Below are 26,785 nucleotides of genomic sequence, written 5' to 3'. Positions count from 1 at the left end.
CATTGCTGTCCCCAAGGGGGTTGACCTCTCCACCAGCCACAGCGCCGACTACATGGCTGGCAATGAGTCTGTGGACTCTCTCCTCCAATTGTGTGAGGGGGTGCAGCTCCACCTGTCCTCCTCCCGTCCGTTGTTGCTCTCTGCGATTATGTGAAAGCTTGTCTGCAAGAAAAAGGACAGTGTGTGAGTGAGTGTACAGCCATGTGTTTGGCAGATGTGCCTACCATAGTTGAATAGCCATTAATGTGTGCAAGGTGTGGGATGTGCATGTGACTTTTATGAGATGGACATAGTTGTTAGGTGAGTGTTGGGGCATTTGGGTACTTACACCATCTGTGCACAGAGTGAGGTTGAGATGGTAGGATGTAGAGGTTTTTCAAGCAGGTACTCACCCTGACCACCCGAGTGAGGTCGTTGAACTTCTTACAGCACTGCGCATGCATCCTTTGGACCTGGCCCCTCGATGAAACATGCTGGGCAATCTCCCTTCAAACCCTTGAAAACTTGCAGGGCAATGGCCTCCTGCCAGTCTCTGGAAAGAGCACTGCCCGTCGCCATTCCACAGCGCCAACCAGAGCCACCAATGCCTGGTCGCTAAACCAACGAACTCATCCCTGGGCCTTTGAGTATCCATCATAAATCTTGGATGAAGATTTTTAACTGCTTGCAGGCCAAGGTCAAATGCTGCAATGATCAGGGTGTGACTGTGCGGCAAGGTGGACCCTCCCCTTTAAGAACTGGAAGGCGCCAGTCTGTCTGAGTACAAGGCAATTGATATCGCCTGAGCTTGAGTAGCGCTCTGAGTAGCACCTTGCTCCCCAACATTAGCGCCCTAAGAGAGGTGTGTAGCGCTTGATTTAGTGCTCCAATCACCTCCAGGGTGCTGGAGACGAATTTTGTGGTCGGCGGCGATAATTACAGCCCCAAAATGGGCGATACCCAATTTTTCCCCCTCAGACTTTACACATCTCTCTTCCACATGTCTGTTACTTATAATACCATTTGGAACTTTGCGTCTATGCTGGCTGCTTGAAAAAGCTTTTTATTTAGTCATATTGCTCAATCCAATTCCCTTTTAAAAGTTTTTTATTGATTCTGCTTCCACCACTATTTCTGGGAGGACAACTCTGCATTAACAAATTTCTCCTAACCTCTCCCTTCATTCTTTTGGAGATTATCTTACGTTCATGCCCGTTAGTTATTGACTCAACGCTCAGTCAAAATACTTTTTCCTCATTTACCTTATCAATTCAGGTTTAAGCTACATTAAATGCCCAGTTCTTGAAGTATAGAAATAGGAGGATAGAGCAGATGAATGCGTGGCTGGAGAGATGGTGCAGGAGGGAATATTTAGATTCCTGGGATATTGGGACCGGTTCTGGGGGAGGTGGGACCTGTACAGGCCAGACAAGTTGCACCTCAACAGACCTGGGACCAATGTCCTCGCTGGGGGGAGGGGGGAGGGGGGAGGGGGGAGTTGTTGTTAGTGCTGTTGGGGAGGGTTTAAACTAATTTGGCAGGGGGGTGGGCACCAGGATGTAGCATTAGAAAGGAGAAACAAGGTGCATAAAGGATTGGGAGAGACAGATAGCACTAGAGTAAGAAATAGTAATTAGGTGGGGTCAGACTGCGAGAGAATACAAGAAGATCTAAGATAGGTTTACAGTGCATGTGTGTGAATGCACCAAGTGTGGTAAATAAGGTTGGTGAGCTGCAGGCGCAAATAGCCACATGGCAATATGATTTTGTGGCAATAACGGAGACCTGGCTCAAAAAGGGGCAGGATTGAGTACTAAATATTCCTGGATATAAGGGGGGAGAAATTCAGTATCGCCCCATTTGGGGCATAATTATTGGCCAGGAGCAAAGATTAGCGCCTGGCGCTAATTATCGCCTCCGACTGCAAAATTGGCTTTTATCGCCCCTGGAGGTGATTGAAGCGCTAAATCAGGCGCTACACACCTGTCTTAAGGTGCAAAGGCCGAGGAGTGAGGCACTACCTCAGAGCGCTGGTGAAGCTCATGTGATGTCAGTCAGCAATGGAACACAGACACAATGGCGCCGGCCAGTTCTTAAAGGAGAGGGTCGATCTTGCTCTCCATCCACACCCTGCTCATTGCAGCCTTGAATCTCGGCCTGGAGAGACCTGTACACCAAATCTGTTGGAAAGAACAAAGGAGAGGCCCAGGGAAAGAGCTCAGAGTGCAGCCCCCATAGTCTCTTCTAAATCGATGCAAGGAATATCAAATCAGAAAGAACCTGCAAAGTGCTGCTCAGTACCCAAAACTCCTCAACACAGCTTTGAATATCTCCTGCAGTCTCTCTCTCACTCAGAATGTGTGGTGCAAAAATTTTGCCGACAAAAAAAGGCATCAAGCGGCTGCCTTTAAATAGCGCTCCCCCAGTCCCTTCTCGAATGCAAAACGCTCCTCTCAACCTGTCGTTGGTAGCGGCAGGCGGTAAGACAGGGGCCGCCACTCAATATCCGCTCCGGGGCGTTGCGCACTCGACTGATATCACGATCTGCCGGCGCAGGGGATCGTGGTGGTAGTGCTTAGCGCCGCCGCAAAATATCGAGTTAATTTCGTGAGCGGCGCAAACATCGGCGCGCACGGGCGCTAGTTGCTTTGCGCCCCATTAGCGCCTTCTTAAGGCACTAACAGGAGGCACAAACCAACCGAATTTTTCCCCCAAGGTGTTCAGGAAAGATAGGGAAGGAAAGAAAGGAGGTGGCGTGGCAGTATTGATTAAGGAGAATGTTACAGTGCTGGAGAGAGAGGATGTCCTGGAGGGGTCAAGGACAGAATCTACTTGGTTAGAGTTAAGAAACAATAGAGGTGCCATTACACTACTAGGTGTAATCTATAGGCCACCAATTAGTGGGCAGGATATAGAGGAGCAAATTTGCAGGGAAATTACAGAGAGGTGCAAGAACTATAGAGTGCTGATAATGGGGGACTTCAACTATCCTAATATAGACTGGGATAGTAATAGTGTAAAGGGCAGAGAGGGGGAAGAATTTCTGAAATGTGTTCAGGAGAACTTTCTTGATCAGTATGTTTCCAGCCCAACGAGGAAGGAGGCATTGCTGGATCTGGTTCTGGGCAATGAGGTGGGTCAGGTGGAGCAAGTGTCAGTAGCGGAACATTTAGGGAACAGTGATCACTGTATCATAAGGTTTAGATTAGCTATGGAAAATGACAGGGAGCAATCTAGAGTCAAATACTTAATTGGAGAAAGGCCAAGTTCAGTGGGTTGAGAATGGATCTGGCCCGGGTAAATTGGAATCAAAGATTGGCAGGCAAAACCATAATTGGACAATGGGCTGCCTTTAAAGAGATGGTTCAGGTACAGTCGAGGTACATTCCCACGAGGGGGAATGGTAAGGCAACCAAAGCCAGAGCTCCCTGGATGATGGAAGAGATAGAGAGTAAGATGAAGCAGAAAAAGGGCGTATATGACAGATGTCAGAGTGAGAATACAAGTGAGAATCAGGTTGAATATAGAAAGTTCAGAGGGGAAATGAAAAAGGAAATAAGAGGGGCAAAGAGAGAGTATGAGAATAGATTGGCAGTTAACTTAAAAGGGAATCCAAATGTCTTCTGTAGGCATATAAATAGTAAACGGGTAGTAAGAGGAGGGGTGGGGCTGATTAGGGACCAAAAGGGAGATCTACGTATGGAGGCAGGGGGAATGGCTGAGTTACTAAATGGTACTTTGCATCTGTCTTCACCAAGGAAGAAGATGCTACCAAAGTCATAGTGAAAGAGGAGGTAGTTGAGATACTAAGGAGGTACTAGAAAGGCTGGCTGTACTTAAAGTAGATAAGTCACCAGGACCGGATGGGATGCATCCTAGGATGCTGAGGGAAGTAAAGGTGGAAATTGCGAAGGTACTGGCCATAATCTTCCAATCCTCCTTGGATACGGGGGTGGTGCCAGAGGACTGGAGAATTGCAAATGTTACACCCTTGTTCAAAAAAGGATAAACCTAGCAACTACAGGCCAGTCAGTTTACCCTCGATAGTGGGGAAGCTTTTAGAAATGATAATCCGGGACAAAATTAACAGTCACTTGGACAAGTGTGGATTAATTAAGGAAAGCCAACATGGATTTGTTAAAGACAAATCATGTTTAACTAACTTGATTGAGTTTTTTGATGAGGTAACAGACAGGGTTGATGAGGGCAATGCAGTTGATGTGGTGTACATGGATTTCCAAAAGGTGTTTGACAAAGTGCCACATAATAGGCTTGTCAGCAAATTTGAAGCCCATGGAATAAAAGGGACAGTGGCAGCATGGATACAAAATTGGCTCAGTGACAGGAAACAGAGAGTAGCGATAAACAATTGTTTATTGGACTGGAGGAAGGTAGTTACAGTGGTGTTCCCCAGGGGTCAGTACTAGGACCACTGCTTTTCTTGATATATAATAATGACTTGGGCTTGGGTGTACAGGGCACAATTTCAAAATTTGCAGATACCACAAAACTTGGAAGTTTAGTGAACAGTGAGGACGATAGTGATAGACTTCAAGAAGGCATAGACAGGCTGGTGGAATGGGCGGACACGTGGCAGATGAAATTGAATGCAGAAAAGTGTGACGTGATACATTTTGGTAGGAAGAACAAGGAGAGACAATATAAACTAAAGGGTACAATTCTAATGGGGGTGAATGAACAGAGAGACCTGGGGGCATGTGTGCACAAATCATTGAAGGTGGCAGGGCAGGTTGAGAAAGTGGTTAAAAAAGCATACGGGATCCTGGGCTTCATAAATAGAGGCATAGGGCAGGATTTTCATTGGGCCATGGAGTCGGGATTGGAGGCGTGCGGGGGGTTAAAATCCCGAAATCAAGGGTCCCGACCCCATCCCGCCCCCAACCCACCTCCATGCTAGTTTCAAAGGAGACGGGTACCCGCCCCACACTGGGACCCGCGGGAAGGGATTAGTGCCAATTAACTGCCTGTTAGCAGGTAGTTAACAGGCAGTTTTTAGCCTAATCCCTATTTTTAAGGTTGAAGTGTGGGATTCCCGACGGCTCCAAACCACGCCAAGTTAGAGGAGGCGGGCCGTCGGGTTGAAGGACTTGGAGGGGTCGAGATGTCGGTGTTCAGGTGAGTGATGTGTACATGAGTGCAAAGGTAAGTGTGTTTGGTGTGTCTAAAGTGATCAAAGAAGTGTAAATTACCTTTTCTTACCTTTTCAGCCTTCCTTCCTTTAGGTCTTGGGAGTCCCTCATCTCACCAGCACAGAAAGCAGAATGGCTGCGATCTGTCAAAAGTGACAGCCTTCAGCTTTCTGTGCAGGAGAGATTTCTAACTGAGTCTATGGAGAAGGACTCAGGTTAGAAGTAAGACTGTCAGTGTTTGACAGCTTCAAACAGCTGTGGAACGCTGATATTTCATCTGTCAAAACCTCTTGACAGATGAAATTTCAGTCTGTGACGTCACCTGTTGCCGGGTGGCCCTTAATTGGAGAGGACACAGATTTAAGGTGATTGGCAGAAGAACCAAAGGCAACATGAGGAAAAACTTTTTTACGCAGCGAGTGGTTAGGTTCTGGAATGATCTGCCTGAAAGGGTGGTGGAGGCAGATTCAATCATGGCTTTCAAAACGGAATTGGATAAGTACCTGAAGAAAATTTTTTGCAGGGCTACGGAGGAAGGGCGAGAGAGCGGGACTAGCTGAAGTGCTCTTGCAGAGAGCCGGCACGGGCTCAACGGGTTGAATGGCCTCCTTCTGTGCTATAACCATTCTATGATTCATGTCCAATGTTACATAATTTTGTCTGTTTCCTGGTTTGCCCTTTAATAAGGCCTTAATAGGCTCAAAACATTTTAAACATTTTTGCTAAGGTTTGCTGATCCATTTTCAAAGAGATAAGTATCATCACAGAAGTGTAAACACAGATGACTAGTGAATTCCTCCACTTTCCAAATCAATTTTTAAATTAATGTAGCAACGAAAGGAATTTCAGTGCTACAGTCAGAAAAGCAACAATGATGGAAGCCAATGAGAAAGTCTTGATCATTCTGCACTCCTATCTAAAGGACTAAAATAAAAGTCAAGGGCAGGAAACAGAAAGCTTACATTTCTCTAATCTTGCTCTGTAGCTCTCCCTCTTTATATTTGGGGTCAGCCTTGTTGCTCTTCTCTACACCCTTTCCAATTTATGTATTTGTTTTTGGATGGTGTGGTAACCAGATTGAGCACAGTAATCCAAGTGGAGTCTGATCATTACACCATAACATGATTTCCAGAGACTTTATTGTAATGTGTATATGTCCTGGCATTCCATTAGCTTTTTAAATTGCTTCAACACATTGTCTAGATTTTGTCTAGACTTTGTAACTAATGAGTCTGCCATCACCCCTAGGTCCCTTTCTGAGCCTCCTTCTGCCAGGTCATTCCCATTCATTTTGCACTTATGATGCAAACCATTGCAACCAGTGTGTAATAGTTTACATTCATCAATGTTAAATTTGCCACTTGTCTGCCCAATACATAGCTGATTTAAACTGTTCTGCAAAGCTTTTACTGCATTCTCTGGCTTTACAGTGCTTCCTATTTTTTTTCCTCTTCAGCAATCTTGACAGGCTTACAGATTAGTAAACAACAGGGGTGCCTGCACTGAACCCTAGGAGACTTCACTCAACATCTTTTCCCCCAAGCTGACATTGGCACAAGGGCAGAGAAAAGCATTCCAAAAGAACCGATTTAAGACTTTGTTAGAAATTGTGACCAGTGGCAATCTTCCTCTATGTTCCATTTCTTTAATCAACTTCTTCTCCCAAAGCCCTGAGGCTTTAGTTTCATTAGAAGTATTGCATCTGGAATTTTGTTGAAAGCTTTTTGAAAGTCCAAATAAGCAAGATGATGGGGAGTTTCACTACTTCTTTTATTTGCATCTTTCTCAAAGGGTTAAGGAGGTTTGTCAGTGGGTTCTTCCCCCTCCAAATCCATGCTGGCTCTTTCTTAAATTGGCTTGCTGATACTGCTGAGGTTCTGAGAGATATAAATAACATGTCATTCTGTGGTGGACACTAGGTGGAGCAGTAGAGCTGTATATAGCTGTATGTATAAGACTACACTACCCAGCTATATATTTTATTAAGACTACATTACCCATGAGGCTAGGCTACCCACAAGGCAGCAGTCAAGATGGCAGCCTGCACACAGGAGCATACATGCAACATCTCTACAGATACTGTACCTAGAGAACGTGTACTGAATAAATGACTAGCTAGAAGCTAGCTGTGTTCATAATAAGAATGTCTATTTATTAATGAACATAACATGGTACCAGGGTGGTGAAGATCTGCTGAAAATTGTGAAAAGCAACATGGAGAATTTGAAGCCACCAGAGCGTTTGAATCTCACAGAAAAAATCGACTACAATTGGCAGACTTTTAAACAGCAATTCGAACTCTACATTGCAGCCATCGGATTCGGTACGAAGCCAGACGCAAGGAAGATAGCGTTGCTGCTCACGGTTGCAGGCCCACAGGCGATAGAGGTATTTAATACATTTGTATTTAATCCAGTGGAGAACAGAGAAAAATTAGAAGATGTGATAAAAAAATTTGATGCACATTGCTCTCCCAAAAAGAATGAGACCTATGAAAGATACATCTTCTGTTCTCGGACACAGCAACAAAATTAGACTTTTGATAGCTTTATAACTGATTTGAAACTGAAAGCACAGACATGTAATTTCTCTGAGCTCAAAGCATCCATGATTCATGACCAGATTGTGTTTGGTATTCATGATAAAAAAGTCAGGGAACGTCTGTTGAGAGAAACCGAACTAAATTTGGAAAATGCGGTGAAAATATGCCAAGCCAGCGAGCTAGCTCAAAAGCACGCGAAGACTTTCAGTGAAATCAACAATGATGCGAATGTAATGAGTGATAATGCTGCTGTCGGTGCTGTGTCCTACAAGGGGAAGAAACATGGGCAGAGCAGAAATGAAAAGCAATCGGAGGATGAAATTTTTAATTGTAAACGCTGTGGTTACAAACACCAGTTAAGACAATGCCCAGCGTTTGGAAAAATGTGCACAAAGTGTAATGGAAAGAATCACTTTGCCAAACAATGCTTTTCAAAAGTAAAAACAAAGAAAGGGCAACGAGTTAATGTGATTGAGGACACTGATTTAAGTGAGACATTTTTTGTAGGAATGGTGTCATGTGACGATATCAAAAAAGATACAGAAAATGTGCAGCCCTCAGAAATAGACAATGCTGAACATAAAGTTAATGCAGTAAAAGAGGACAAATGGATGATCCCACTGCAGATAAATGGAGCATTAGTTACATTGAAACGACACTGGGGCAAAAGCAAACTTAATCAGTATGAGTGACATTAACAATATGAAAGAAAAGCCCAAAATACAGAAAAAGTCAGTACTACTGAAGGACTATAATGGACAGAAAATAGATAGCTTAGGTGTATGCAGACTTAAAGTGACAGTCAAAGACAAAGTGCATCATCTCATGTTTTCTGTTGTGGCTGAAAGACTTGATTCGATACTAGGTGACAAAGCTTGTGAAGACTTAGAACTGGTCAAGAGAGTCTACCATATAAACTGTGCCATAAGCAGACCAGATGACTCAGGTGATGAAGCAGAGAGCCCATCAAGGATGAAAAGGCCAAAGGGTATCCATGTCTTCAAAAAGCCTAGTTTCTCCAAGAAGAAAGAAAAAGACTTCAAGGTCAAAGAGAAGCCAAAGGAAGAAAAGCACAAAGAGGAAAAACACAAGGAGAAAAAGTCCAAAGATATAACCGCAGCAGATGTTGTTAAGCAGTGGAAAGAGAAAAAGAAAAAGAAGAAGCCTGCACCAGAGCAGGAAGCAGTTCCGGTGGATACTCCTTCTTCCCTCAGGCCAATCTTTGGTGTTCCATTAGCCGAGGCTGCTGAGAGGACTATGCTGTATGATGGGATCCAGCTGCCAGCAGTTTTTCGAGAGTGCATTGACTACATTGAGAGTTATGGCATGAAGAGTGAAGGAAACACTGAAACCCTCTCCAAGCAAAGATCGCAAGGAGACCTCGATCTATACAAGAGCAGATTGATGACAATGCCGCAACTGCATCTTGTCATTCACTGCCAGAACAATCTCATGAAGACACATCAGACTTACCCGTGTTGAGAAGATCCACATGTGAAGTAAAAGAGCCTGATAGACTTAATCTTTGAGTAAAATGTAAAGCTTTGAAAATGTGTTGACTGTTTTGAAAATGTTTATGTTTATAGAGCACTAACAAAAGTGTTACTGATATTATCTTTATTGTTTTCTTGAAAGTTGATTGATATTGATTTTGTTAAACCTCAAAGAAAGGGGGATGTAGTGATCAATAACATGTCATTCTGTGGTGGACACTAGGTGGAGCAGTAGAGCTGTATATAGCTGTATGTATAAGACTACACTACCCAGCTATATATTATATTAAGACTACATTACCCATGAGGCTAGGCTACCCACAAGGCAGCAGTCAAGATGGCAGCCTGCACACAGGAGCACACATGCAGCATCTCTACAGATACTGTACCTAGAGAACATGTACTGAATAAATGACTAGCTAGAAGCTAGCTGTGTTCATAATAAGAATGTCTATTTATTAATGAACATAACACTGAGAGATATAGACAGAACCTTATCAGTTCTCCAGCCTCTTCAAGAGCTCTACATTAGGTACCATCTGGCTCAGGAGCTTTGTTAATCTTAACTGCCTTTAACTTATCAAGTATCTCCGCCACAAAAACCATTGGTTTATTTGAAGAATTGTAGTGGAGACTTAAAGGAAAAATAGGTAAATAAAACAGCCATAGACCACCTAGGTTTATGGTATGACCAACCAATTCTCCTGTTTGACCTGCTACAAGTTTCATAGTATATGTTACCATTCGTGCTCTCTCCATACTCACTTCACTCATGTATACAGCTAATTGAAGTCTCTGTAAATAGACCAGCATCCCCTATGGTTTAAAACTTGCAACCTTGGTCATTCCCACCCTCTCTCATAACACTAAAAATAACCTGCCTGGGGAGCGGAACTCCATGCATGCATATGTAGGTCTTTCTAAGCTTAGTGCACGGTGCAGTTAGCAGTGTAACATATCGCATATCACTTTCTACAGATACTGGTCAGACTGGTAGCTATAGTAAAACTGCATCCTTAATTAACCTATTGTGTGAGGATACTTATCTTTGGTCAGATATTGTCACTGCATCAAAGGATTACATTCACTTTGAACTACACATTAGCACAAGTTTTATTTTAAGTGCTAATATTCAGAAGGAAAAGACTGGATGACTGTTTCTTAGTCGTGCTGTAAACGGAACTGAATCACATAATACAGCTCCTCTTCAGATTACGAGCAGGTTTCAATGTGAAATTTGCAATAAGTACGGTTTTTGATTCAACTCGTCATTAGTGGATCGTGTTTTTCATAATCAGTTTTTTTTTCTATACATTAGTTCATAATCTGAAAGCCACAAGAGCTCCCTGTGTGGAGAATGTAAATGAAGTGCTGGCTACTGGGTTTTCTGCAAGATTCTGACTAAGGAGGCACAGAGCCCCTTTCAGGTAACTGGGAAGCATACTCACTTAGAGCACAGTAGTTGCTATTTGAACTAATCAGTGAAAAACTGAATTCTCCACCTTCTACTATGAAGATTTTCCTAATAGCAGTAACTGGGCAGTGGTGTGTTAATGTTAGTAGCAGTATGATTGTCTACCTGGCAGCACTGGTACAAACTCAGTAACACCAGACATTCCGTTTTCATCTCCCTTTGTGAGGGAATAAGCCATGTTTCAGAAAGCTACACCATAATATGAACAGAATACTGATATTATTAAATGATATACTGGGTTTAAAAATCTAAAGCCTTGGAGACACAGGCTGTAAACAGAATACAGGCTTCTGAGATAAAGATCAGTTGATAACAAAGTTGTAAACAAGCTTTGAAATGGGAATTAGTTAAAATACTAAAACAATGAAAGATTGAAGCAAACCATTGGTGCTTCCGAAAGGTCTACGGTTTGCAACCAACACAATGAAAATGCCCAGTTTAAAGTGTTAAGAGCTAACACATAAAACAGAAACACAAACATTAAAAGAACCATGTGCCTTTGAAAACATGACATCAAGTAAAAGAAACACCTGCTGGTTAAATGGTTTTATGTTAAACTTGGGAGACAGGAACCATAAGATTAAATATACAACCAATTGAGATAGCTAGAAAACAAGTAAACACACAGCTAAAGTGGTTTTCATTTACATATTGTAAGTATAATACCAACAAGACAATTTTGAAAATATGACTTCAATAGATGACACCAAGCAATCACATGGTTTTTGTATTGAACTTGGAGCAGCACGGAGTCACAACGTCTGCTAAAACCAGTAAAGTCAATATTAAGAATTGAATGAAGAATCTTCGATAAGAATGGCATCAAACAGAAACCATTGCTGTCATTGTTTTTATGATGGTTTTTGGAACACCTAGAGGTAGAGAAATGATTATGCATGCAATAGTTGAATTGACAGTAAGAATAGAAAGCATTCGAAAGAGAGAATTAATAAAGACAATTAGCTGACATCAGCAGAGAACTTCAAAGAAGAAACCAATGCAAAAAGAGTATAAAACATAGACCTTTTCAACAGAAAGGCAGAACTCGCTGAACGGGCAAAGCGTTTCTCAACATTTCAGAGGCATCTCTGTAAGTCTTTAACTATGAGTCTCGGGAAGTCAAAGTATTTGATTTTGGTGGCTATTCTGGATTTAGAAATAAGTAAGAAATAAGAAATGTAACGAAGTAAAGATTTGAGAATAAGGATCTCTGAGAAATAAGAAATGTAAGCTATCTGTATTTTGAATTGTTAATGTTGCGACTGATTCAACAGCTGTTAACTGAATGTCGGCTCTTAAATAAAACTATATATTTTTAGAATTGTCTCAAAGAGTAATTCTGTATAAACTCGCGAACCCAAATTCTGTACACTCTTTTGTAAAGAGTTGCAGAATTCTGGGGGGTATTCCGGACCCTCATAATATCCGGAAGGTTACAGTCTAGTTCAACTTATTAAAAGTACTATCTGGAGGACGGTAACATCTTCAGTCGTTCCTTTCCTTTAGGGAGAGGTAGCCTGAACCTTTAGACCCATATAAGCAGCTTATGGAATTCGGCTATCTCTAACTTAAGTTGAAGATGAACGCCTGGGGAATGCGCCTGATCTGGGATAGCCCAAAAGGGCTAGGACTGTAATTATCCCTTCAGGCCTTCACATGGGGTGTAGCAGAGTTAACCTATTGCCTGCATACATGGCAATCTAGAAGACTTGTAAAAGCTGACCAACAGATTAAACAAGCTAACAGAGATCCAAAAAGCTGACAACTCAAAAACAACCCTGAGTATATGATTATCATGGATGAGAGGCGTTAGCTATGAGACTAACATGATAAATAGGAAGAAACTATTCCCACTGGTTGGTGAGTTGGTCTCTAGAGGGCATAAGTTTAAAATGATCACCAAAAGAACAAGGGGCTTAGAGATTTTGTTTTACCCAGTGTTGTTAGGTGGCATGCCTTTCAGAAAATGAAATAGAAGCAAAATCTATCATAGCTTTCAAAAGGGAAGTGGACAAATATTTTTTTCAAATATTGAAGGCAGAATGGGAGTTAATAGATGGCTCTTTTAGAGACCTGGCATAGAATCATACAGCACAGATGGAGGCCGTTTGGCCCATTGTGCATGGGTCGGCTCTTCGAAAGAGCTCTCCAATTAGTCCCACTCGCCTGCTCTTTCCCCCATAGCCCTACAAATTGTTCCCCTTCATGTATTTAGGCATAGGCAAAGTAGGCTGAATGGTCTCCTGTGCTGTAAAATTCTGTGATTCCATGTATAGTAGAGAAGTCAGACTGAAACCGCAGTAGGACATAGATTTGTCATAACTTAAGCTGTAGGTAGACCCATATGCATTTAATCACTTTTATTGCAGCACACAAAAGCAGAATTACCAGCAGGTTTTGTATTAAAAATTATTGAAAGGAGATGCGAGTGCGACTGGCATGAGGTTTATTTCCTAGGGGGTCGAGGGACATGCCTTCTCCTGCTAGCAAATTTTGATTTTGACAATTGATGTGGTGCATTATCTGGTATTTCTAGCCAATTGTAATTCTGAATGAACATTTAAGTGTATTTTTTTAATTAAATAAAATGTGTTATCACTCCAGCCTGATTCCCTGTTTTATTTCTAAGCGCCAGCAATTCTTGCACGTACAATAATAGGCATGCTCAAATAAAGCCAGTTAATGTATTCATACCCAAGAACTTCTTCCTTACCTCAAAGAAGTGCTGTGACCAGTTTTGAAGCAGCAAAAACAATAACTTGCATTTATATAGCACCTTTAATGTAGTGAAATGTCCCAAGGCACTTCACAGGAGCGTTATCAAACAAAATTTGACACCGAGCCACATAAGGAGCAATTAGGGCAGAAAGGCATAGGTTTTAAGGAGCGTTTTAAAGGAGAAAAAAGAGGCGGAGAGGTTTAGGGAGGGAATTAAAGAGCTTGGGGCCTTGGCAGCTGAAGGCACGGCCACTAATGGTGGAGCGATTAAAATCGGGGATGCTCAAGAGGCCAGAATTGGAGGAGCGCAGAGATCTCGGGGGGTTGTGGGGCTGGAGGAGATTACAGAGATAAGGGAGGGGCGAGGCCATGGAGGGATTTGAAAACAAGGATGAGAATTTTAAAATCCAGCAAACATTAGACATTAGACAGCAGCCAGATGTGCCCCAGAAAGTTCCTTTCAGGGAAATGAAAAGTTTGTAAAGCTGCATTTTAATTGCCTATTTGTTATATGTAACTTCTTTGGGGACAAACACTAAATAAACAAACCTGTAACTGCAACTCTCATTTTAAATTCTTCTGCCTCAACTTTATGCACAATTTTGGTTGACATCCAAGTTTAAAAGGACATTGAAAACAAGAACGGCAGTTGCTAAATAATGGAGAGCACATTTCTGGAACAGACTTGCAAGATTAAGATGTGCTCTATATACAGTTGATTGACCTCATTGAAGTACCTTGATTGACTTGAAGTAAGGTCTGATTAATCCCGACAGTTCTGATGGTTCTAAAAGCATTCAGTCCTGTCCGATTATCGTATAACGTGAAATTATGAAATAAAACTCAGAAATAAAGTATCCTAAAGAAGCCATGCCAAAATGTGTAACAGCAAGTTATTTAAATGAAGGTAGGCATTCTAATGGTTTTAAAATCACAATTTTTTTCCTCTTTCTTCCTGTTAACATTTTTAGAAAAGGGCAGACTTCAGTTTTATTTCTTAATGTGTAAGAAAATTGTTGAAACTGAGCCAATCCTGTGACATACATGGTCCGCCAGTCAAGAAACTCAAATAGTAAGTATCACACAACCCTAGGAAGTCCTTAAGCAACAATCTAAATTCTAACCATGAATGTATTTGGAAACATTTCATTAAGCATATAATAAATTAGAAATAAAAATGGTGTGATATTTGACAAACACAAATGTAAACCTAAGATGTTGTGCAACTTGGTCTCAATGGCTTTGTAACAAACAAATGAGAGATTCTTCATAATATTTCCATGAGCAGGATCAATTAATATTGGCCCAGAAATTGGTGTCGGGGGCTTCCCGCGGGTGCAAGCCCCCGACCTACACTTACATAGCGCGCCGACAGTTGAAGCCTGGCCCCGCGTGGATTTCCTGTCAGTGGCCCGGTTCAAGTCCCGGCGCACTGTGCTTGTGTGATCCAGCGGCGTAGTTAGTTCGATGAGCCGGCTGGGATCACGTGAGCACTGGGCAACCAATCGGAGGTTGCAAAAGTTCATTCATGAGTTTGATAGTAAGAACTGTCAAACTCATGAAAACTCCGGGCGCCCAAAACAGTACTTAAACTTCAAATAAAAGTTAAAAAAACATCCCACTAATTAAATGAACTATTAATAACTGTAAAAAAACTAATTTAAACAATTATTCAAATTTTTGAAAAAAATAATTTTTTTAAAAATCGGGTCTAAAAATACACTTACCTTACTGTAAAGTCTTTAAAAATAATAAACCTGTGGAAACATTTTTCTAACTTTAATTAATAGACCACTTACCTTTTAAAACTAAGTACTTACGTCTGCTTTTTTCTTGCGTAAAAACTGGAGGCCTTATCGCACGGGCAACCCTGTAAAAAAAAAGGAATTTCAGCGCACACGCGCAGACTCCTGCACGCACGCATTCCACCTCTGAACCCCTTGGTTCAGAGGAAAGGAAATGCCAGTTTTCCGCGCATGCGCTGTGCATGCTGAAAACCGGCACTTCCATCGGGCCCACGCGTGAGTACACGGTGCTTACTCACGCGTTGGGACCCGAATTACTGGCCCATTGTGTGGTTGATTCTGTACATTGTGTGCTACATGAAATGGCATCTTTCAGTAGTTCTATAGTTAAGTATATAGACTTGAGTTTGATTTCCAATCTTTGATGTTACTTACTCGTTGAGTTATTTTCTCCTTTAAATACCTTGACATGCATCGCTGAGGTACTTTTCCAATTTCCCTTCCCCTCTGAGGTAGTTTGTCCCGTTGAAGGACTTTTCCAATGCTGTACCTAGTGGGGTGGCTTCCACCACTCTCACTGAGGTATACTTCCCCCATCCCTCTCAGTGGGGAGGTTGTAGGAAAAATATCTCAGTGAGGTAAAGGTGACGGAAAAGTACTTGAGTGGGGGTGGGTGAAGAAGCATCTCAGTTTGGGGAGGAGAAGAGTATGGAAAGTACCTCAGCAATGGGGATTTTTGTACCCCCTGCTGAGGTACTGTTCCTACTCCCTCCCCAGTCATTTCTCCTCTACTCCTCTCGCCTCCCTATACCCCTCCCCTCCCGCTTCTCTTCTCATCTCCTCACTTCCTCTCACCCTTCGTCTTCCCGCTCCTCTCCTCTCCTTCCCCTCCCCCATTCTTCTCCCCTCACCCCCACCCCACACCCTCTAACCCTGCTTTACCTGCTCACAGCACTTGATCTGGACTCATTGGGGGTATTAACTTTTATTGCGAGTTGTAAAATGGACAATAGCAATTTGGCCGCCCATTCAATGGAAATTAAAATGGGTGGGGTGAAAACCAGGCGGCTGAATCGCTATTGCCCAGTTTTTGCCCACTGATAAAAGGGGGATAGTTAGGTGCATCCTACAACCCTCCACTCCACAGCATTAAATGGGTGCTGCTTCAACTTGCATTACCACTGTACCATCCAAAAACGAAGGCCTAAAAATTCGGTTGCTTTGCGCCAGCTGTTAGCACCCTAGGCGCAAAGCAACTAACGCCCGGGCGTGGCGCCGACAATACCTCCCGCGAAATTCAGCGGGAGGTTAGCAGCAGCGGTAACCATTAGCGCCCTGCAGCGCTGCGCCTCCAGCGATGACAACATCGCCGCTCGCGCCCCGGCCGAAATCTTCGGTAGCGTCCCCTGACTTACCATTGGGCACTATGTCCGACGGGGTCAGGGGAGCCTACCTGCGGCCAGGGCGGCGCTAACTAAAGGCAAGGTGCCGGGCGGCCATTTTTGTTGCTGGCCGCATGCCAGCACCTGCCCCCATTGCCGTCCCCGGCCTCCTCTGAAGCCCCCCCGCGGAGTGCCGGCTGCGCTCCGTGAGCCCAGCACTTCTCTTGAGTGCCAGGCTCTTTTGCCGGCACTCCGATCCCTGGTGGCCCAGCTGGGCCCCGGGACGAGCTGTGCAAGGCCCCTCCCCTTTAAGAAGGCGAGGAAGGCCTGCAGTACCGCGGCATGTAGTGCTGCGATATTCCCTCGCAGCCCCCCAAGAGGGAGGCGGAGCGTTTCCAGTAGCCCCGCTTCCCTGTTGGGGCGCTACCGATGAATTTCGGCCGCGGGGGTACTAATTTTTTTGGGGCGCTAAAAGTAGCACCCCGGCAAAGTTAGTGCCCCAAAAGGGCGCGACTCAATTTTTCCCCCCAAGTCTCTAGCTACAGGGGGATACTGAAAAGATGAAAGAATGAGTAGAAAAGTAGTTGATGTAATTCAACGTCAGTAAATATGGGGTGGACACAATTAAACTGTTACAACAATTTAATCCAAGGCATGATTAGGTAGATCATGAGTTTGTTAAGATGCATTTTGAAATTTAAATTTCCAGACCCAGTTTCAAAGTATGACAAGTTGTTTATTAACCTGTTCCATTCTGTTCTATCTGGAATTGTACACACGCAATGTCTATAATAATTTATTACTTTGATTTTATTTAGGCTTTGCATGGAATCTCATTTCCATTATAATTAATTGTACTTTAAACTTGTCACACACACAAGTAACTGTAGCGGAGATGAAGCTGGATAGAATAATACACAACATGTCAAACTCAGTAGGAACTTGGCTTCAAAAAATGGATTTAATTTGGGAGGGAAAACTTGAAGCAAGAATGTAAAAGAAGCCTTGATTTAATTTAAACTAAGCGTATTTGTTTCTACTTAGCACTTTGCATCCATTTTCCCTCTCTTGTGCTTTCTTTTTATTTCCCTTTCAGTGTTAACCTCAGACTACTCTGATAATCACTTATTTATAATCAGGCTTAGAGCAGACATGTGTAGGAGTATAAGGATCTTTTCCTTGACTTTCAAAACATTACTCAAACGGTAGGTATTGTTTCAGCTAGTAATAATGGATATTAATGAGGAGCGGAATCATAATGATGGTATCATTATGTTCCTAATCAATTCTATTTGCACATTTTAGTGCACATTAATGTTGCAACATGGCCTAGAAATTGGTTTCTACCAGCCTCCCGGATGGATCCCTACACTAGAGAGATGGGCCCCCGATATTGGTCCTATGCCTCATTTGCATGAGACAGGTGAGCTGCAAATGTCCCCAGGCAGAGCTGGTGAAGAGGATTGTAGTTTCAGGGTAATGACAACGACCCTCAGCTGGGGAATTGATTGGGTGGGAGGGAGCCGACTGGGAGAGGGGGAAAGCAATCAGGACAGGGAGGGGGGGCAGCCATCGGGAGAGGGAAGAGGTAACAATTGGTAGAGGGAGGGGGCAGCGATTGGTAGAGGGAGGGGGCAGTGATTGGTAGAGGGAGGGGCAGTGATTGGTAGAGGGAGGGGCAGTGATTGGTAGAGGGAGGGGCAGCGATTGGTAGAGGGAGGGGGCAGTGATTGGTAGAGGGAGGGGCAGTGATTGGTAGAGGGAGGGGCAGTGATTGGTAGAGGGAGGGGCAGCGATTGGTAGAGGGAGGGGCAGTGATTGGTAGAGGGAGGGGCAGCGATTGGTAGAGGGCGGGGCAGCGATTGGTGGAGGGAGGGGCAGTGATTGGTAGAGGGAGGGGCAGTGATTGATAGAGGGAGGGGCAGCAATTCGTAGAGCAAGGGGCAGTGATTGGTAGAGGGAGGGGCAGTGATTGGTAGAGGGAGGGGGCAGTGATTGGGTGAGGGAGGGGGCAGCAAGTGTGAGAGGGAGGGGACAGCGATCGGGAGAGGGAGGGGACAGCGATTGGTAGAGGGAGGGGGCAGTGATTGGGTGAGGGAGGGGCAGCGATTGGGTGAGGGAGGGGACAGCGATTGGTAGAGGGAGGGGGCAGTGATTGGGTGAGGGAGGGGCAGCGATTGGTAGAGGGAGGGGCTGCAATTGGTAGAGGGAGGGGGCAGTGATTGGTAGAGGGAGGGGGCAGCGATTGGTAGAGGGAGGGGCAGTGATTGGTAGAGCGAGGGGTCTGCGATTTGTAGAGGGAGGGGCAGTGATTGGGAGAGGGAGGGGGCAACGATTGGTAGAGGGAAGGGGCAGCGATTGGTAGAGGGAGGGGGCAGCGATTGGTAGAGGGAGGGGCAGTGATTGGGAGAGGGAGGGGGCAACGATTGGTAGAGGGAGGGGCAGCGATTGGTAGAGGGAGGGGCAGCGATTGGTAGCGGGAGGGGCAGCGATTGGTAGAGGGAGGGGCAGCGATTGGGTAAGGGAGGGGACAGCGATTGGGAGAGGGAGGGGGCAGCGATTGGTAGAGGGAGGGGGCAGTGATTGGTAGAGGGAGGGGACAGCGATTGGGAGAGGGAGGGGGCAGCGATTGGTAGAGGGAGGGGGCAGCGATTGGGTGAGGGAGGGGGCAGCGATTGGTAGAGGGAGGGGGCAGTGATTGGGTGAGGGAGGGGCAGCGATTGGGTGAGGGAGGGGACAGCGATTGGTAGAGGGAAGGGGCAGTGATTGGGTGAGGGAGGGGCAGCGATTGGTAGAGGGAGGGGGCAGCGATTGGTAGAGGGAGGGGCAGTGATTGGTAGAGGGAGGGGTCTGCGATTGGTAGAGGGAGGGGCAGTGATTGGGAGAGGGAGGGGGCAACGATTGGTAGAGGGAAGGGGCAGCGATTGGTAGAGGGAGGGGCAGCGACTGGTAGAGGGAGGGGCAGCGATTGGTAGAGGGAGGTGCAGCGATTGGTAGAGGGAGGGGGCAGCGATTGGTAGAGGGAGGGGCAGTGATTGGTAGAGGGAGGGGGCCGTGATTGGTAGAGGGAGGGGGCACCAATTGGTAGAGGGAGGGGGCAGCGATTGGTAGAGGGAGGGGCAGTGATTGGGAGAGGGAGGGGGCAACGATTGGTAGAGGGAGGGGGCAGCGATTGGTAGAGGGAGGGGCAGCGACTGGTAGAGGGAGGGGCAGCGATTGGTAGCGGGAGGGGCAGCGATTGGTAGAGGGAGCGGCAGCGATTTGTAGAGGGAGGGGCAGCGATTGGGTAAGGGAGGGGACAGCGATTGGGAGAGGGAGGGGGCAGCGATTGGTAGAGGGAGGGGGCAGTGATTGGGTGAGGGAGGGGGCAGCAAGTTTGAGAGGGAGGGGGCAGCGATCGGGAGAGGGAGGGGGCAGCGATTGGTAGAGGGAGGGGGCAGTGATTGGTAGAGGGAGGGGACAGCGATTGGGAGAGGGAGGGGGCAGCGATTGGTAGAGGGAGGGGGCAGCGATTGGTAGAGGGAGGGGGCAGCGATTGGGTGAGGGAGGGGCAGCGATTGGCTGAGGGAGGGGACAGCGATTGGGAGAGGGAGGGGGCAGCGATTGGTAGAGGGAGGGGGCAGTGATTGGGTGAGGGAGGGGCAGCGATTGGTAGAGGGAGGGGCAGCGATTGGTAGAGGGAGGGGCAGCAATTGGTAGAGGGAGGGGCAGCGATTGGTAGAGGGAGGGGCAGTGATTGGTAGAGGGAGGGGCAGTGATTGGTAGAGGGAGGGGCAGTGATTGGTAGAGGGAGGGGGCCGCGATTGGTAGAGGGAGGGGGCAGCGATTGGTAGAGGGAGGGGGCAGCGATTGGTAGAGGGAGGGGCAGTGATTGGTAGAGGGAGTGGGCCGCGATTGGTAGAGGGAGGGGGCCGCGATTGGTAGAGGGAGGGGGCAGCGATTGGTAGAGGGAGGGGGGCAGCGATTGGTAGAGGGAGGGGGGCAGCGATTGGTAGAGGGAGGGGCAGCGATTGGTAGAGGGAGGGGGCAGCGATTGGTAGAGGGAGAGGCAGCGATTGGGTGAGGGAGGGGGCAGCAAGTGTGAGAGGGAGGGGCAGTGATTGGTAGAGGGAGGGGGCAGCAAGTGTGAGAGGGAGGGGGCGCGATCGGGAGAGGGAGGGGGCAGTGATTGGTAGAGGGAGGGGCAGCGAGTGGGTGAGGGAAGGGACAGCGATTGGGTGAAGGAGGGGGCAGCGAGTGGGTGAGGGAGCGGGCAGCGAGTGGGTGAGGGAGGGGACAGCGATTGGGTGAGGGAGGGGCAGCGAGTGAGGGGGGCAGCGAGTGTGGGGGGGGCAGCGAGTGTGGGGGGGCAGCGATTGGGACAGGGAGGGGGCAGCGATCGGGAGGGGGCAGCGAGTGTGAGGGGGGCAGTGATCGGGAGAGAGAGGTGGCAGCGATCAGGAGACAGAGGTGGCAGCGATCGGGAGAGGGAGGGGGCAGCGATCGGGAGAGGGAGGGGGCAGCGATCAGGAGGGGGAGAGGCAGCGATCAGGAGAGGGAAGCGACAGCGATTGAGGGAGGGGGCACTGACTGGGACAGGGAGGGGGCTAACAGGAAGTTGCCGAACAGGGGCCAGCGGTCTTCAGCTGGAGCCAGGTGGCGCACGCCTGCACCTCCAGAACCACATTCAGCTAAGTCTTGTTTAAAAACTTACCTCTCTGGAAATGGCCTTCAGCAGTCCCTTTAAGGACCGCTGGTGAAGCCATATCCATGGGTGCAGAAGCATAGTGGTTATGTTACTAGACTAGTAATCCCGAGTCCTGGACTAATAATCCAGTCAAACGTGAGTTCAAATCCCACCATGGTAGTTAGGGAATTTAAATTCAGTTAATTAAATAAATCTGCAATAAAAATTCCAGTAATGCCGACCATGAAACTACCAGATTGTTGTAAAACCTCAACTGGTTCACTAATGTCGTTTAGGGAAGGAAATCTGCTGTCCTTACCTGGTCTGGCCTCTATGTGACTCCAGACCCACAGCAATGTGGTTGACTCTTAACTCCCCTCTGAAATGGTCATTAGCAAACCACTCCGTTGTATCAAAAAAGAAGCTGCTACGATGGAGTGCAGCAGTTCAAGTAGGTGGCTCAAGGGCAATTAGGGATGGCCAATAAATGCTGGCCTTGCCAGTGATGCCCACATCCGTGAATGAATAAATTTTTAAAAATCCATTTTTTTTTTAATGCAACATGCAATGGCTGCGTTCAGGGCAGCCCAGTTTTACAAAGGGGGCCTCAAACAGACATTGAATACCCTTATTTCATATACAAAGGACCTAATGCCTGTTTCAACTGTAGATCCTGAACACCTCTTTTTCTGCCTTTACCAATATGGCGAGCGGCCCACTTCCGGTGCATAATAAGAACATGCGTCCTACCCAACACATTGGATACTTAGGCACCCGCTTTGCGCCTGAACAACGGGCATGTCGCCATCAAATTTCTAGGCCATAGGCCTAGAAATTCAGTCCAGCCACTTTTGGGGCGGTAAAGTCGGGCGGGCGGTAAAGTTAGCGCCCGCCGGAAAGTGGAGGCCACTTCGCTGAAATTCAGTAGCTTTGGCCAAGGAGTTTGGGTGAGCACTGAAACTGGCATTGCACTCCTATCTTTAGGCGCTAAGCCGGCGGTGCGGACTGATAACGCCGAGGCCGGGCGCAGCGCAGGTGCGGTCATGTTTTGATTGACAGCAGACACCCTGACGCCGGCCAGCTCTTAAAGGGGGAAGGGTCGACTTTGTCTGCTGCCACGCCCTGGATAGTGGAGCCCTGCAGCTAGGCCTGAACACTGCTGGTGGACCCAAATAGCGCCTGAAGCCATGCAGAAGGCCCGTGAACGAGCACAGCGCTTCTCAGAGCATGCTTTGAGGGTGCTGCTTAGGGGGTTGGAAAAGAACAGAGAGATCTTGTGCCCGGACAGTGGCAAGAAGGCTCCCAGGAGGCAGTACAGGAGAGCCTGGAGGGAAATCGCCCTGAGGGTGTCAGCCAACAGCGATGTCCCCAGGACTGGTGACCAATGCCGCAAGAAGTACAACGACCTCACTCGGTTGGTCAGGGTGAGTACCCTTTCCAGTGTCCTCCTCACCCTTGCATGTGCACCTCACATTATGGGCAAAGGGACCTCAAAGGCCTAATGGCCAGCCCTCCTCCCGCAGCTATGGCACTGGCATGATCATCAATAGCACTTTCTGCACTTCACACACTGGCCAAGCTATTCGACCATGGGAGGCAGTGCACACAACAACAGGGCACCACACTGGCCAAGCTATTCGACCATGGGAGGCAGTGCACACAACAACAGGGCACCACACTGGCCAAGCTATTCGACCATGGGAGGCAGTGCACACAACAACAGGGCACCACACTGTACTTAGAGGCCATCCTTTCTCTTGCAGGCCAAGCTGGCGCAGAATCTGAGGAGCCGGACTGTCACTGGGGGAGGCCGTGCCCAGTTCCAGGAGCTCAGTGACCTGGAGGAGCGCGTGGCTCGACTCATGCGTGCCCGGGTGGTTGGCCCCGTTGCTATTGGAGATGCCGACCCTGTGCTGGGCCCCAATGGTAAGGACATGACTGTTTGCACCTCTCTCGTTCCCCTTGCGCTTCAGATCTACATCCTTTGCCACTGTCCGACCAATGCGCATAATGCCACCAATCATGCCTCCCTCGCTGACGCCCTGTCCTCACTCTAAAGCTACTCTTGTGCCTTCCTGCTTTCAGCTGGTGAGGAGGAGGTCCCTGAAGCTGAGAGTGCCAGTCCCTCGGAAGAGGAGGACGACGAGGACCAAGAGGAAGGCGGCACATCGGGGGAACCCTCATCCGCGCCAGGGGATGGCAATGGAGGGGACACGTCTTGCCTGGAGGAGAGCCAGGGGGAAGTGTTGCAGGGGGGTGTAGCTCCTGGGCCCAGTGGCGTCCAGGCACGCGGGAAGGGTCGGGCAGCTCGGCGGCCTTCTCCCCAGAGGGAGAGTCCGGCCTCCAGTCCGGAGACGGTCCTCGCCCAGGAGGTGCGCCTCCTTGATGAAATGTCCGCGGCCTCGGAGCGGCGCCACAACGAGTTCATGGGGGTTGTGGGACAGCTGCCTCAGGCCATTGAGTCCCTGGCTCATAGTGTGGCCGATTTCGGGGACTCACAGGCCAGGGGTGTCGACCAACTCGCGGCAGCACAGGACGCGAGTCGAGAGTTCATGAGTGGTGCCATGCAGACACTGGCTGATCTGATGCGGGCACAGACCAGGGCAGTTCGGGCACTCACTTCTGCCACACTCGCTGTGTCACGGAAGCATCGCCAGGGCACCCGCTGCCCTGCTGCAGCACAGCGGTCTGACCTTCACCAGATTGCTGCGCTTGCTGCAGTGCCAGGCCGGCCGAGTGCCAGTGTCTCTGGCGACCAGCGAGCGCCTGGCATCAGCCAGCTTGCCCCCATTGATGCAGCCGCCACTGCCACTCCCCCAGCCAAGCTGCGACGAGCTGCTGGAGAGACTGATGCTGCCCAGCCACAGCTGCAGCAGTCAGCAGCCGGCCCCTCCAGGGCCGGACCTCGTCTAGGCCGACCCCCAAGGGCATCTGCCGTCACGCATTGTGCCCCTCAGGAGCTTTCCCCCAGCCTTGCAACACCCACAGGGCCCAGGTTGAGGCGGAGCAACAGGTCGGGCAGCGGCCGGAGAAGCCTGCACAAGGCCTCGCCCTGTCGGCACACCAAGTAGAGTGTGTTGCCAACTGTTTTTTTATATGGGGGTGTTTGTGTTCTGTATGGGGGGGGGCTTATTTTGCTAACGCCGAAGATGAAGGCAACTGTTTTTTTATATGGGGGTGTTTGTGTTCTGTATGGGGGGGTTTGTCTTGGTAAGGCCGAGGATGAAGGCCAATTGGATGGACAAGTTTTGTTATTCCTCCCCAGGTTGTGGGAGTGAGATATGTTTTTGACTGTTTTTTGGGGGTGTTGTCTGTTTTTCTGTTTCATGTGGGAAGGGCCCTGAGTTTGTTAAATAAAGCTTTTTATTTATTCAGCTTGTCCAGGTGTCATGTTTCAAGTGGTTGTTGCGTTAACCGGCTGAGGGCTTGCGGAGCGGCTGCATTCAGGTGCGTTCATTGCCACAAGCCATTCCCTGACAGGGGGCCTAGAAGTGTCGTTCAATAAGCCGCCGGCGGACGGCCCTTGGACCTTGTGGCTCCCTCCTGGGCTGGTACTCCTCCTCCTCCTCATGGTCCTCCTGCTCGTCCTCCTGAGGTGGTGGTCCAACGTGAGGTGGCAGTGCCTGAGTCCTGCGGATAGCCAGGTTGTGCAGCATGCAGCAAACGACGACGAACTGGGAGACTCTATCCGGCGAATACTGTAGAGATCCGCCGGATCGATCCAGGCAGCGGAACCGTTGCTTGAGGACGCCAATCGTTTGCTCTATGATGTTCCTTGTGGCTTGATGGCTTTCGTTGTATGCCTCCTCCGCAGGGGTCCTGGGCGCGCGGAGCGGGGTCATGAGCCATGTACACAAAGGGTAGCCCTTGTCCCCAATAAGCCATCCCCTTGGTGGAGGCTGTGCCTCGAACATGTCAGCCACAGTAGTCTGGCACAGGATAAATGCATCGTGGCTGCTTCCTGGAAAGCGGGCATTGACAGCTAGGATGCGCTGCCTGTGGTCACACACCAGCTGTACATTGAGGGAATGGTAGCCCTTCCGGTTGCGGTAATCCTCGGCATTATCGATAGGTGCCCGCATAGCCACATGCGTGCAGTCAATGGCGCCCTGCACCATGGGGAAGTCGGCGATCCTGGCAAATCCGACTGCACGCTGCTCCTGCCTCTCTAGGGTCATGGGGAAGGAGATGAATTGGTGTCTCCTTGCGAAAAGGGCATCGGTGACCTTCCGGATGCAGCGATGCACGGCGAACTGGGAAATGTTCGCTATGTCCCCAGCAGCGGCTTGGAATGAGCCGCTTGCATAAAAGTTCAGAGCCACCGTGACCTTCACTTCCACCGACAGAGATGTCCTGCACATCAGCTGTGGACGCAGATCTCTGTGAAGCAGCTGGCAGATCTCTGCAACCACCTCCCTTCTGAAGCGCAGCCTCTTAACACAATGCGCGGCAGTCATGGTGAGATAGGACACCTGCTGCCGGTATTCCCTGAGTGGGTAAGGCCTACGTTGCCGACGCCTGATGGCCCCTCTGCGTCTAGGCATGGCTGGCCCTCTCACACAGCGTCTGCGAGCCCTTCGCACATAATGCTGGAACTGAGGGTTGGAACCCCATGCAGCCCCCATAATAAACTTGCAAACAATGAAATCACAATGAGTGAAATTTCCAAGCTCTGGCCAGAAGCCAAAAATACCTCTCCTATGTTGTCCCAAATCAGGAAGGTCTGTTCCTTGGTCTCTGTGCAGAAATCCAAAGCACTAAAGTCATTGCAGCAAAATGGCTGGCCTTTATAGTTCAGTCTAAGTGCCCTTTAATTAGCGCTCCCCGAGGCCCGCAGGGCCTCTGCTGCGTTCCACTTCACAGTTCTTAACAGCGCCACGCCCACATTGGGCGGGCGCCACTGAATTTCCGGTTTGGGGCGCACAAACAGCGTTGCACGACGAAATGACGTCATAAGCTGCGCGCGCAGCTGAGCGGGCGCAAACACTTTGCGCCGGCGCTAAATGTCAACTGAAGTTGGGCGTAGGCGCAGATCAGCCTGCGCCCGGGCGCTAAGTGCCTAGCGCTGGAAATCTACCCCTCTTATGGCGCTAACGGCTGGCGGACGCAACTGAATTTCTAGGCCATAGTTTTTATTGCATCTTAAGCTTGTAGGAATGAGCCTGAATCAAATTGAAAACTCATAGCAGATGACTTTCTCTGTGTGTTAGAGATACTGGATGTGCTATGTGTGTGTCAATGTTTAGTCATTTTGTTCATTAACATTAAAAGAAGGTTTACTCATTTTAACCCATTGTCTAAAATTTCATGCAGGACCAAATCATTTTCACACACATTAAAGCAAGGAACTTGCTTTGGCATTTTCTTTTGGCTAGTTAATTGCCACTTAAAGGCAAAAGCGCAAATCACTAATTTGCCCATACTTACCTACCAGCCCACATTGTGTTTATGATGCCCGCTATAAAGGTAGCATCGATGTAACAGACAGAGTTACCAAAGATCCACCACAGAGCAGAGCAGCAGACATTGAAAGGAGCAACTTAACTGCTTCAGTCCACAGAGCAGCATTGATGCACCAGCTAATGGACAATCAGTGAGGTACCCAGCCATGGGAGGAGGACCATGAGGACACTGTA

At 47.9% G+C, this 26,785-nt stretch overlaps 1 long non-coding RNA gene across 1 annotated transcript in view; it reads right to left on the bottom strand.

Moving 5' to 3' along the window:
• LOC147107745 (uncharacterized) overlaps positions 1-26,785 on the bottom strand; it is a 37,533-nt gene that overhangs the window by 3,480 nt on the left and 7,268 nt on the right. The window contains exon 2 of the long non-coding RNA XR_015080857.1: positions 1-162. This is a non-coding gene — a long non-coding RNA (uncharacterized LOC147107745). The remainder of the gene's footprint in view (positions 163-26,785) is intronic.

This window comes from Somniosus microcephalus, chromosome 14 (assembly GCF_052327205.1).
Source record: "Somniosus microcephalus isolate GS21.2 chromosome 14, FLI_Smic_1.0, whole genome shotgun sequence".
NCBI classification, from domain to species: Eukaryota; Metazoa; Chordata; class Chondrichthyes; order Squaliformes; family Somniosidae; genus Somniosus; species Somniosus microcephalus.
This window is presented reverse-complemented; position numbering and strand designations above follow the sequence as displayed.